The sequence below is a fragment of the Danio rerio genome, chromosome 21 (assembly GCF_052040795.2).
Source record: "Danio rerio strain M-AB ecotype USA chromosome 21, GRCz13ab, whole genome shotgun sequence".
NCBI classification, from domain to species: Eukaryota; Metazoa; Chordata; class Actinopteri; order Cypriniformes; family Danionidae; genus Danio; species Danio rerio.
Window position 1 is genome coordinate 35579459 of NC_141041.1, and position 13042 is coordinate 35592500.

The 13042-nt window shown below is 35.1% G+C and overlaps 1 protein-coding gene and 1 long non-coding RNA gene across 11 annotated transcripts in view; both read left to right on the forward strand.

Annotated features, from left to right (window-relative positions):
• Positions 1–13042, forward strand: part of tenm2b (teneurin transmembrane protein 2b) — a 599580-nt gene that overhangs the window by 477971 nt on the left and 108567 nt on the right. The window lies entirely within an intron of this gene.
• LOC147838900 (uncharacterized) overlaps positions 8267–13042 on the forward strand; it is a 7005-nt gene continuing 2229 nt past the window's right edge. Inside the window, exons 1-3 of the long non-coding RNA XR_015520473.1 lie at positions 8267–12287; positions 12345–12823; positions 12937–13042. The exon at positions 12937–13042 is cut by the window's right edge and continues 2229 nt beyond it. This is a non-coding gene — a long non-coding RNA (uncharacterized LOC147838900). The remainder of the gene's footprint in view (positions 12288–12344; positions 12824–12936) is intronic.

Consider the following 13042-nt stretch of genomic DNA (forward strand, 5'->3'; position numbering starts at 1 on the left):
TTGATGTCACAACTGTGAAATAAATTGATACATTATTAAATAGTGGAGATTCACTAAAATGAAAATTCAGGGCAACTATCAGTACAAAAATTGACGTATTTTAAACTACTTTTTTGTCTTTAATGGTTGTTTTGTTATAAGACTATTTCATTTATGAAATAAAATATTATGATTAATATAATATACATTATTAATTTTAAAATAAATATATAAAATGCTAATACTTTTATTGAAACTGTCACAACAAATTGCAACAAACTTCTCCATCAAAAACATGTTTGCATTGGCTTACTTTTACATGTAGGATACAAAATATATGTATTATTAGTTTTAAATATATATATTAGAAGTAGTAATATATTAAAATTGTAAGTAAATTTTAAGTAAATTAAAATTGTATAGATTAATATTAACATTATTAGTAGTTTTCATTTTATTTGTTTTAAGCATGATGAGCATTAATAAGCAGGCTGGACGCTCCATTACACACAACAAGTTAAACTGGGAGCAACGTTTGCAAGAACTGCATATATTTTCAGTTTGTATTTTCAGTCTTTCTTTTTTCAGCCAAAAACAGATGTAGCTAATTCTGTTATCACCTGAAACATTATAGCGTATACCAATAATGTGGTTTACTTGAATTGCTGGGTTATGGATTTTCCTGTAAATTGAGACAACATCTTATTTGGAATTTTTATTTATTTATTATCATTATCACTCATTTTCAAAGTGTTTGATCCCTTTCAAATCCTCCTTAAAGACAAAAAGACAAACCTACATTTTGCGTAACCTATGGGTGAGTTAGAATAACAGCACATTTAACTTGTTAGCTGAATGAGCCCTTTAACTAATATTTTTACAGCTCTATTAGACAGAGAATACATTGTAATGTATTTTCACCACTATGAGTTGTACTTGAACAGTAAAGAAAAGTGGCATTGAAGGCGAGAGAGAGACTGATAAGAGTCGGATCCTTTCCAACAACACAGTCGACAGTAAATGTCACCAAGCATCTTGAGTCTGCGCCAGGCTTTGCGAGAGTTGCACCTTTACAAAGCAGTGAAAAAAAAAAAATACACAGCCGTCTGTCTTTTCTGCTCGAGTAATCCGCACATTTACAAGTTTAACGTCTCATTTGTTTTTCTCTGTTTATTTTGCAGTGTTCTTGGCTTCTGCTTTATTTTTAGGTCCTGTGCATATTAGAGAGCCAATTCTTGCCTGAATGCTTGTCAGAAATTTGTATACACACATAATTTATGCTCAGGGTAGTTCTTATGTGAGTATATTTTTAAATGAGAGTGTATTTGTGTGTGTATCTTGTGTGCAGTGGCCTGTAAAGTGTTCTGTAAACTATTCCAAAACCTCAGGGACTGTTTGCCAGTACAATGGGACTCTTAATGCATATGTGTGGCTGCTCCACTGAGCTGTAACCACAAAGTGAGCAACGCTGTTCATCTTGAAAAGTTTGTGCCGCACTTCATATAACACTCTGCAAATGAACTCACACTCGCTCAGACTAAAAATTAGAGCATTTCTGGAACTTGCTGTTCAGCACATGCATAATCCTTGATTCATATTTGACACATTAACAACTCAAGACCAAAAAGTAAAGTCGTTTGTCATAATATTATAAACATTTGAAAAAATAATCTAATTCATTAAATCATTACTCTAAATGGGTGCTTAACCAAACAGCAAAACGTGCAAAAATATATTCAAAAAAGGTGAAGCTTTAAAAAATCAGTTAAATCAGTTAATTCAATTAAAAGACTAACACAAAACATGTTTCAAGCACACCAGCTCTTCATCAGAGTATTTATCACAGCATGTTGCTCTTTTTATACACTTCCAGATAACATGATTTCAAACATTATCTCACAACAAAAAAAAAGAAAAATATGCATTTGTAACTTACACAATCTATATATGCAAAACGAAAACACAAAAACAAATCCTAATAATATATCACAAATAAAGAAAAATATAACAGAAAATAACAAAAACCCCTTTCACACTTACAGACCTTACAATTACCAGCAATTTTCTGGAAAGGTATCATGTGTGAACAGGCCCTTTTTGAAAATAGCTGTAAATTTGTTCCAGCAATTTTCCGGAAAGAGAAGTTGTAACATTACCGATAATTTTATGGAATGCTGCGTTGTGTGAACGCAAAAGGAAGATTGCTGGAAAGAGCATGTTTATGTTTAGAACACACTGACATGAGACGTCTACTCCAGCCAATCAGAACATTCAGACGCATTCACATCCATGCAGTTTATGAAAATAAAAGCCTTTGAATATTTTTTGCTGACGCATTCTACTTATTGTCAACTGTGTGAAAAATTATTGATAAAATGCTTCATATACCGCTGTTTGTTTACCTTCAAGCTCTGCTTCAGTTGCTTGACGCGAATGCTCTGGTGAGCACCAGCACACACGCATAATATACAGATCTCGACATGCAGAGTGTTCCTCCATATGTTTTCATCAAAGTTGTTCACAATTCTTATCCATCCACAGAATTTGTAATGTAGTCAAATGTGTTCACGCTTCTGCTTTTGGATGTGTCTGGGACAAATCAGCTGCATGAATGCTAAAGCTCTAAATGAAAGTGAAACCATCAACAACAGCCCGACCTCTTCTGTTTACAAATACAGTACAAGCACAGCCATTTATAGGCCATTTCTGGTTAATGATGTCAGAATTTACCAGTATTTTGGAATGGATGTGTGAATGGTCCTTTCCGGAAAAAGTCCAGAATGTCTGTGTCTGTGTGAACAGCACTTTTTTTACCAGAAATTTACAAGATGTTTATTACTGAATAAACATTAAAGGAAAGAACAAATATCAAACTGTTCATTTAAAACTCTTGGAGACAGCGTGTCTAGAGTCAAATTCCAAAAGGCTTCACCTTGTAACAACAACTTATTAAGATCCCCCCTGGACACTTAACAACTTGGAGTGGAGTGGAGTGGAGTGGAGTGGAGACAGAATATCTCATAACCAAAAAATGCTGCGCAACTGGACTTCTACAATTATGTCGAATAGTGCAGTGGTTCTCAAAGTGAAGGTCAGAACCCCAGGTGTCGTGGGACAATGAAGAGCGGTCACCTGGTGATTTTCAATAATCTATTTATTTTTATTAAACCATAAGAATTACCATATTTTATCCATAAACTAATGAAAATAAATAAATAGTCATTTATAGTTACTACTGTATATTAGTACTTTAGTAGCTTATAGTTCCTAGTTATATTCTATTGCGACCCCTGGGGTAATTACATTATATTAAAGACACAGCAATAGAGCAATAAAGGCAATAGCGTCAGATGCAGCAGATTGATTTTATAACACCAAATTAAACTTTCTGGCACATTTACAGCACTGACATACATTAAAAAAAAATTACGAAGAATAGACTTGGGTCTGTTGGTGAGTTTGCACCATTGCATGCAAGGTTTCTGTAATTATAACCACTTTACAGGGTATTAAGGATGGCGAGTCACTGACATTGTTATTTTGGGGACAACGAGCTGAAAAGTTCGGCAATTCCTTGGATAGTGCATCGATGTCACCGCAACATATAGATTACATTAGCTGTCTTGCAAAAAAATTGTACCAAGAATTTTAAACTTTTTTTTTTTTTTTTTTTTTTGCTGTATGGAGATGTGTAAACACTGACATTTTGTATGTGAAATTGCATTGTTGACAATTCCCACAGTTAAAATTCACATTTTATTTAAAAAATGTGGAACGGGTCTCATATCAGCTCTTACCAACATACTACAGATATTGGATGTTCTTTTTGTCTACTTAAAATGCATTTAAATATTAAAATATGAGCGCTGTTGCCTCAGAGCAAGGTTCGAGCATTAGCTGGGTCAGTTGGCAGTTCTGTGTGAAGTTTGCTATGAAATCAATCTAAGGCCATATACTTTAAAAAAAAAAGAAAGTTTTGCAAACAAAAAATAAAGTATCGTGCAAAGAATAAATAAATAAATGCAAATCTTCAAAAAATTTAAAGCGAAAATTAATTTAACAAAAATAAAGAACTAAAAAGGGAACAAGTATTTTTGATTTTAATTTGCACCTTTTGCGTTTTTTTGTCTGAGCACCCAGTTAAGAGGGATGTGCGTGCTTTTGTACAGTTTTTCAAGACTTTTTATGTAAAAAACAAATGTTACACACATACTGTTTGCTATGGAATGCAAAAACTATGAGGCTCAATATCTCAAAATCATTCAGAACGCAGATAGAATCTTATAATTCCAAGATCACGATATATTTGGAAAACATTTTTTATAGCATTGCCTTTACAAAACCCGTCCATTCATTTGCAATGCTCATTTTGACTTGCTTCTTAGTCAACTGTAAATTTGCAATGTTGTTTTCACTTTGCACTTCACGTTTCTGCTCATTTTACTTTGTGGCCCTGATTTGAGAAGGGAACAGAGTCAAGGGAACTTGGCTCGGAACTGCCTACATCTAAGTGATGTCATCATTTGCTTGCCTCCTTTAGAAGTGGTTATAGCATGCTAATGTGATGATGCCATGTATTATTAGTAGTAGTAATATTGAAAATGGTTGTGCTGCTTGATATTTTTGTGAAATGTAACTATTTATTCATTCATTTATTAACTTTCTTTTCGGCTTAGTCCATTTATAAATCAGCGGGTCACCACAGCAGAATGAACTGACAACTTATTCAACATATGTTTTACACAGCGGATGCCCCTGCAGCTGTAAACACCCATACACTATCATTCACACACATACACTACGGACAATTTAGCTTTAATTCACCCATAGCACATGTCTTTAACTTGTGGGGGAAACCGTTACGTTTTTTTTTTTTTTTTTTTTACTTTAGAACAGTTAAGGACTCAATATTTGTTTTAATATTTCAATATAAAACATAAAAACATGACCAGATGTCATTTTCTAAAAAACAAATGTACAAATTTTATTTGAAATTTGGATTTAGACCTTAATAGCATCAACTATTAAAATTTTATCCAAACCTCAAAGATCCAGAGAAACTGATCAATTTCTAGTAATCTCTTCATTTTTCCAAAGCATTACAGTACACTGACCCACCAGTCACCAGTTATTCTCTTCATATTTGCCTTTGCTGCTGATATCCACCAGCATTGCATTATTAATAGAAGTAACATGCATTTTTGAGAGTAAAATCCAGCCTCAGAATTCCAAGTGTGCCCCCATTAAATTCCAGCATTCTGGTGCTTTGTCCACTTCTCACCTGTGGCATCATTACAGTTCCAGGCTGGTGTTTGTCTTGTCATTCTTCTGTCATCAGCAGCATCCCTCGCCTGAGATCTGGAAGCGGTTGCTAGGAGACAGATGTTGCGGTCCTGATGAGGGAGGTGGGTTTTTTTTACGCAGGGCACAGCGGCTGCTTCTGCCTTCCATAAGGCCACTGTGACTAATCTAGACTAATTGGTGAAAGATGGCGAAAGAAGCAGATGAAAGAAGGAGAGATAAATGATGGATGTCTAAAGGCTAAGTGAAGTATTCTGCCCCCCACCGCCTCCTGGCACACGTGGATGCCGTTCTGTGCATTCGAACATCAGTCGTAATGAAGAGTTAAGTGAGAGCCGCCGTCTGGATGACCCGAGTCTCTCAGAAACACACAGAGGAATTGACCGATTGATTAGAGATGCTTTCAAATCACCTCAAGTGCCTTGGAATGGACAGCTTTGTTCAGTGTGTGACGTAATTTCAACTGAAACATGAGGGCAGGGTGGGCATTTTCAGTTGCCGCTTTTCCATATAGCCAGGGTAGATAGTATAATAGTAACGTAGACTGACCATGTTCTGTACACTTTTTGCTATTCAGTGCACTTAAACGACCACTCCTCCATCATTGAAAGCCAGATAACCATGTTTGTGTGTTCATTCTTTGGGTGAATACTTATTGTACAATCCATATTTTAATTAATGTCTTTTGGAGCAGTAGTTTTTGAGAAAAGAAGGGAAAAGTACACCCTATGTGTACGGAAGATGATAGGTATTACCAGTGTTCCGTACACGATTAAAATAGTGTTCCATACAGTGCGCATAACTTCGATTCAACACCAGAAATGGATATTGTTTTAGATCTTATTAAAACCAATGTCAGAATATGCTGTCATTGTGTTTAACTTGGTCAGTGTTATATTTGATAACTTTTCATAATATAACTTTACAATCATAAAATTTTTATATCATGTTTAATACAGCATGACAATTTCAAATATTAAAACATTAAATTCATGCAAATTAACGCTAACTTAACTGACTTCTTATGAATATAAACATCTCAAGTGGTGTAAACAAAAAACACATACTCTACCACTAACACACTACAAATACTTATACTACAGTAATTGAGTAGTTTTAAAAAAATGTGTACTTTTACTTTCACTTTTTACATTTTTTATGCAGTATTGGTACTTTTACTCCACTATTTTACTTCAACCTGCTGTCATTATTTTGTCTTGCCGATGAAGATTAGAAAATTCAGTCCTGTGATTCCTGTCCATTCAAAACGCATATAGAAGTAAAGAGGTAAACCGCATCATTATGAACTACCTCAACACATGGGCGATTTATAATTGCAGCAGACTGTGTGGAAGCATTCAAAGTGTCCAAGAAGATGTCAAAAATCTTTACACCCATTGACCCAGAGACTGTTAAGATGAAAAAATGACAGATGTTTTCTGTATGAAGACCAAAAAGACTTGTATAAACACCCAGCAGGCACAAGACATCAACATGACATTAGATTAGCGTTGCACCCCAAAGATGTGGGGGTTTTGCATTTTGTTTGAAAATGAAAAACAGGTTGACGTCAGAACTCATGTCCAAGCTCCAACCTAATATCACCGTCCAATGATGTTACAGCTTTATATTGTGTGGACGTTACCACTATGATATTAGGATTTTGGTTGCCATACCCTGGCAAATAAATGTCAGTAATTTTTATGACACAAACACGAGGTACAGTCGGTCCCATCAAACGCACATAACTTGACCATTGACTTGACTCTTTACTCTGAGGCCACTGTCATTTTTGAGAGGAGATTTGTCATCAAGACCAAGCTGGGAATTATTTTAGAAGACAGATTTGATGGCTTTATTCAGATGATGGTACTGTGTAATGTAAAAACAGAAACAGCCATGAAGGAGATTGTGTCGTGATTTTGTATCCTGAAAAAAAAAATGCTTTCGAATGGTTTTAAATATGCAGTTGAATTTATTTTAGTATTTTTGTAGAATTTAATGTTTCCCCGTTTAAACAGAATGCCCAAACATACTGCCCAAAATGCGTTTCAAAGATGGCCACTGAGTGAAATGACTTGCCTTATCCTCTTAGTCAACAGACGTCGATCCACTGGGTACGTCATGATTTTGCCAAGTACGATCCGATCCTGCAACATAATTTTTGTTGAAAAATGTAATCTTTACTCATTCCCTACCCCTAAACCCAACCATAACTGTAAATTATTCCCAAAGTCAGCAAGGAATAATAGTTGGATAACAATCATGTAAAAGTGCATAAACCTATCCACAAGACTAAACTTAACATAATGGGTAAACAGATCCCTTAGTTCTAATTGGCTCATTGCAATGTTGTTCCAGAGTTCAGGAGGGCTAATAATTCAGAATTATTATGCCCCCTGTTTATTTTTTCCCCCCATTTTCTGTTTGACACAGAGAAGATTTTTTCAACACATTTCTAAACAAAATAGTTTTAATAACTCATTTCTAATAACTGATTTATTTTATCTTTTAAGACACTTCTATACAGCTTAAAGTGACATTGAAATGTTTAACTAGGTTAATTAGGTTAACTAGGAAGGTCAGGGTAATTAGGCAAGCTATTGCACAACAATGGTTTGTTCTGTAATCTGCTTTTATTCTAGCCAAAGTAAAATAAATTAGATTTTAATTAAACATTTTGGTGAATTATCACTTTAATAAAATACTTTGAGAATTCTGGTTTTGAAGGGGGAGGGGCTCAGACCCAACGTGACAGTTTCTTCAGTTGTCATGAAACCTCGGGTCTACAAATCCACTGGAATTTCAGCAAATAAGAATGAGAAATATATCCACATAAAGCTTAAAAACCTCTAATTATAAATGAACCAACTACACTTGTTCTCAAAAACAAATGTTCTCTGAATTTGTCACTTCGTATGAAACAAACACGAGGTACAGTCCGTCTCATCCAAAAGACATCACATGATAGTAACTACTTAAATGCCCACACACTTATGAACAAAGAGAGAGCTGTTATTTTGGGAGGAGATTTGTCATCAAGACCAAGTTGGGAATGATTTCAGAAAGACCACGCCACACGCCAGACAATAGTGTTAAATTATGGATGGTTATTCATTTGTTTATGTCACAGTTTCTTCTGGAGAGCTAACGTTTACATCATTTACAAGTTATTTACTTCTGAAAATAGCATCTTCATAGTAAAAATCAAAAACGTTTTTATAGTCTACACAGTGTTACAAACAAAATAAGACCACAAGCTGAATAAAGGTCAAAGTTATAGTTAACAAAATCCAAACGAAGCAGTTAAATGTTCTGATGTTTCGCTATGCTTATATGTGAGCTGTATGTACTTAGTTGTAGTGAGCTGTAAATCACCACAGTTAAAGCTAAAGTTAAAGTTCAGTCATTTACATATAGGATGACCTGAGGGAGAATAAATTAACAGCAAATTAACATTTTTTGGTGAACTATCCATTTAATAATGTACTTTGAAAATTCTGGTTTGGTATTGACTGCCATCTATTTGGTTTTAGAGTGATGTGAGCAGGCAGTGCAATGACTCACCATTCCAGCTCCTGCCAATGAGACAGAAACTTGTTTATGAAAACAGGTCAAGACTCTGTCAGGTCTGCGGTAACATGCTGTATGTCAGTCACAATGAGTCATTATGTGTCCATTTACCAGTGCTCTCTGTCAGCGGGGACTTTTACTGTCACCTGCCCATTTTATATTTGTCCTCACACACACACTGGCAGGCTCATGGCGTGCTCCTCTGCCCAAACGGCCACCCAAACAAACACCAATCAGTCACACACCTACACAGCCCGAGATGCTGGAGATTCTGTCGCGTGGAGATAATATGTTCGCCAGCCAATCTGGAACTCGCAGCCCAGTTGTTGTCTGCCTGACTCAAACTGACATACTCCATCCTACAGGCCCAGTGTTGATTAAAATGACACTCTTCATTTTTTACTTTCACTTTCATATTTACTTTCCCCATGTTTTTTTCTGACACCTGCCTAATATTAAAGCAGTGAGTGACAGGGGAGTGAAATAGCTTGATTGGAGCTGTGCATGCATGCGCTCGTATTGCTGGACAGAGATCGCAGGATTCCCATCTTCACTTTATAGCAGCGATAAAAAACACTGTCAGTCAAAGCATCAGGCATGAGAGGGAGAGGAGGTGAATTTTTTTTGCATGCGAGTGTGTGTATGTCTATATGCACATGTATTTCATGGGGAAATAGTTTATTTCATTATTTCATAGGGGAATAGATTGGATCAATCTCTTTAGTTTAACACAAAATAATATATTTTAAAAAATGTTGGAAACTTTTCTATGTTGACTTGCATAGATTTTTTTCCCTACAATAGGTATAAGTGGCTGCTGGTTTCTTTTTCTACAAAAATAACAAAAAAAGGCATTAATTAGGGTTTTTACTACAAAAAAAGCACCAGATATGAAGCATTAGCAAATAGTTCATGATATGTTAAGCATTAACTCTACATTAACAAATCTTAGTAGTTTATATCGGCAGCTACAAATGCTGTATTCTTGACTGTATTCTTAAGGCCCAAGGTATTTCTTACATGCATTTTTTATTTCTCTTTGCTATTTGGGCTTGTTGGAACCTAATTAGAATACAACATAAGTATAATCTTTTGATTTGATGTACTTTTAGAGTCCCAATGTACATAATACACTTTTTCCTGACTGTTTTTAATGCATATAACAATTTTTTTTTTTTTTACATTTTTTGACTACCAGAGTGTAAAAACGAAATAGTTTTGCCATTTTGGACAGTTATAAATTGTGTTTGGGACATTTCATATGCTGCAAAAAAGATGCAGGATGACACTGTATGTCTGTAACAAAATATAAAACATTCAAAGTATTTTAAAAAGCTACTTAAGAGCTAAAATGTGCTGTCTATGTATGTGGATACTCAAGCCCTAGGAGGTTAAACACACATGTATAATGTGCTTAATACTTTAAACTGTTTTCATATTTTGTTAGTGATGAATTTATTATTACTAAATTAAGCACTGCATTATTTACAAACCAGTAATTTAAGAATAGTTGTTGGTTTTTAAGATCATTAAGAATGAGTTAGTAAATTATTAATAAACTATTCCAAATATTTTTATTATTCACATTCAGGCATTTATTGATAGATAGTTTGTATGTTAATAAATGCTTTATTAACTCAACTTCATGCAGTTTTGTGACCTAATATAAAGTAAGGACTATTCATGCTTTGTAAATGCTTTATACATGGCAATTAAAGGCTCAGTTATATTCTAAATAGGAAAAAAGAAAATAAACAACTTTATTCATTTCTATTCATTTGAAGATTCACAAATGAAACAAATGAAATCTTTGCAACCTTATCTAAAATAAAATGACTGTACAGTTTAATCATCACTATGTAACATTGAAATGTGACATCGTAATATATTGTTAAATATTATATTGATGTTGTTTTATCCAATTTTATGTTGTATTTTGACTCTCCTGTTATTCAGCAATGTTTGAACTTAACGTTCTACTAAAAGTTTACAGTTCTACTATAGAATAAATGTCAAATTAATAGCAATGTTATTCACTTTTATTTTTCTATTACTTTTTTATTCACTTTTATCTCATTGTTTTCTCTGACAGCTGCCTAATAATAAACTGAGTGACGAGAGTGAAATAGATTGTTGAATTAGCATGCATGTGATCATATCACGGGACAGATATCGCTGGATCCCCATGCATCGTCACTCTGTACCAGCGATAAAAATCGCTGTCAGTCAAAGCATCCGGCTTTCCATTGGTGCATATAGGACTGCAAGAGGTGAAGTTGGTTGCACGTGTGTATGTGTGTTTATACCATGGGGAGTGATTGTTGTGCTCTGAGTATTTGACAAGCCGAGTGGAATAGATTGGATCCATCTCGTCATGCCCACGCAGGAGCTTCGGGGAACTGTGTGTTTGTGTGTGTGTGTGTGTGTGTACCTTGCATGCCTGAAGCAACAGTCTTGATTTTTATTTATTTATTTATTTTTTGAGCATGTGTGGCATTTTGGGACGAGTTTTATCTGGGGATTGGAAGTTCTCCCAGGGTGCATTTGTGAGTTTTTTGGTCAACAGTCAAGACTGAGTGAGCTGATGTAATCGGATGGAGCTGGTCCTCAGGGTACAGCGGTTCACTGTAGCCTTTCATTTATATTCATAGCAGCAGGACTCGCACACCTCTAATCAAAACACACATCAGAGCCACACACACACACACACACACACACACACACACTGAGGAGATCAGCAGCTAAGAAAACAACAGTTTCACCTTCAGCAAGAGGGTGATTATGTGGTTGTGTGTGTCTGTTTTTGAAGGTGATATGGAAGGCCGGGGTGTTTTTGCTTTTGCGTTGCTCTTTCTTGGTCAGTCAAGAGTGTTTTTTGGAAAGTAGACAGAGAATAGAACTACCTGATCTAGCGGTAATGAACAACAAAGATTTATTTGTGTTCATGCCAACTATGAATGTACTTCTGTGCTTATTCTGAAACATTCTTTCACACTGACGAAAGTGTAAAAATAAAAAACAAAAGCATTTTAATTGTATACAGTATATACAGTTTAAATGTAACTAAAAATAAACTTTTTGTTTCTTTGGCTTTGAGGGTTTACTCAGCATGGTTGTCTTAAACCAGTCTGTCAGTCAGTCAGCCAGTCAGTTAGTTAGTTAGTTAGTTAGTTAGTTAGTTAGTTAGTTAGTTAGTTAGTTAGTTAGTTAGTTAATTAGATAGGTAGGTAGGTAGTCAGTCAGTCAGTTAGTCAGTTAGCCAGTCAGTCAGCTAGTTAGTTAGCCAGTGAGTCAGTTAGTTAGTCAGTTAGTCAGTCAGTCACTTAGTCAGTTAGTTAGTTAGTCAGTCAGTTAGTTAGTTAGTTAGTTAGTTAGTTAGTTAGTTAGTTAGTTAGTTAGTTAGTTAGTTAGTTAGTTAGTTAGTTAGTTAGTTAGTTAGATAGGTAGGTAGGTAGGTAGTCAGTCAGTCAGTTAGCCAGTCAGTCAGCTAGTTAGTTAGTCAGTTAGTTAGTCAGTTAGTCAGTCAGTCACTTAGTCAGTTAGTTAGTTAGTCAGTCAGTTAGTTAGTAAGTCAGTCAGTTAGTTAGTTAGTCAGCTAGTCAGTTAGTTAGTTAGTTAGTTAGTTAGTTAGTCAGTCAGTCAGTCAGTCAGTCAGCCAGTCAGTCAGTCAGTCAGTCAGTCAGTTAGTCAGTCAGTTAGTCAGTTAATTAGTTAGTAAATCAGTCACTTAGTCACTTAGTCAGTTAGTTAGTTAGTTAGTTAGTCAGTCAGTCACTTAGTCAGTCAGTCAGTCAGTCAGTCAGTTAGTCAGTCAGTTAGTTAGCCAGTTAGTTAGTTAGTTAGTTAGTCAGTCAGTCAGTCGGTCAGTCAGTCAGTCAGCCAGCCAGCCAGCCAGCCAGCCAGCCAGTCAGTCAGTCAGTCAGTTAGTTAGTTAGTTAGTTAGTCATTTAGTTAGTCAGTCAGCCATTCAGTCAGTTAGTTAGTTAGTTAGTTAGTTAGTTAGTTAGTTAGTTAGTTAGTTAGTTAGTTAGCTAGTTAGTTAGTTAGTTAGTTAGTTAGTTAGTTAGTTAGTTAGTTAGTTAGTTAGTTAGTTAGTTAGTTAGTTAGTTAGTTAGTTAGTTAGTTAGTTAGTTAGTTAGCCAGTAAGTCAGTTGGTTAGTCATTTAGTCAGCCAGTCAGTTAGTCAGTT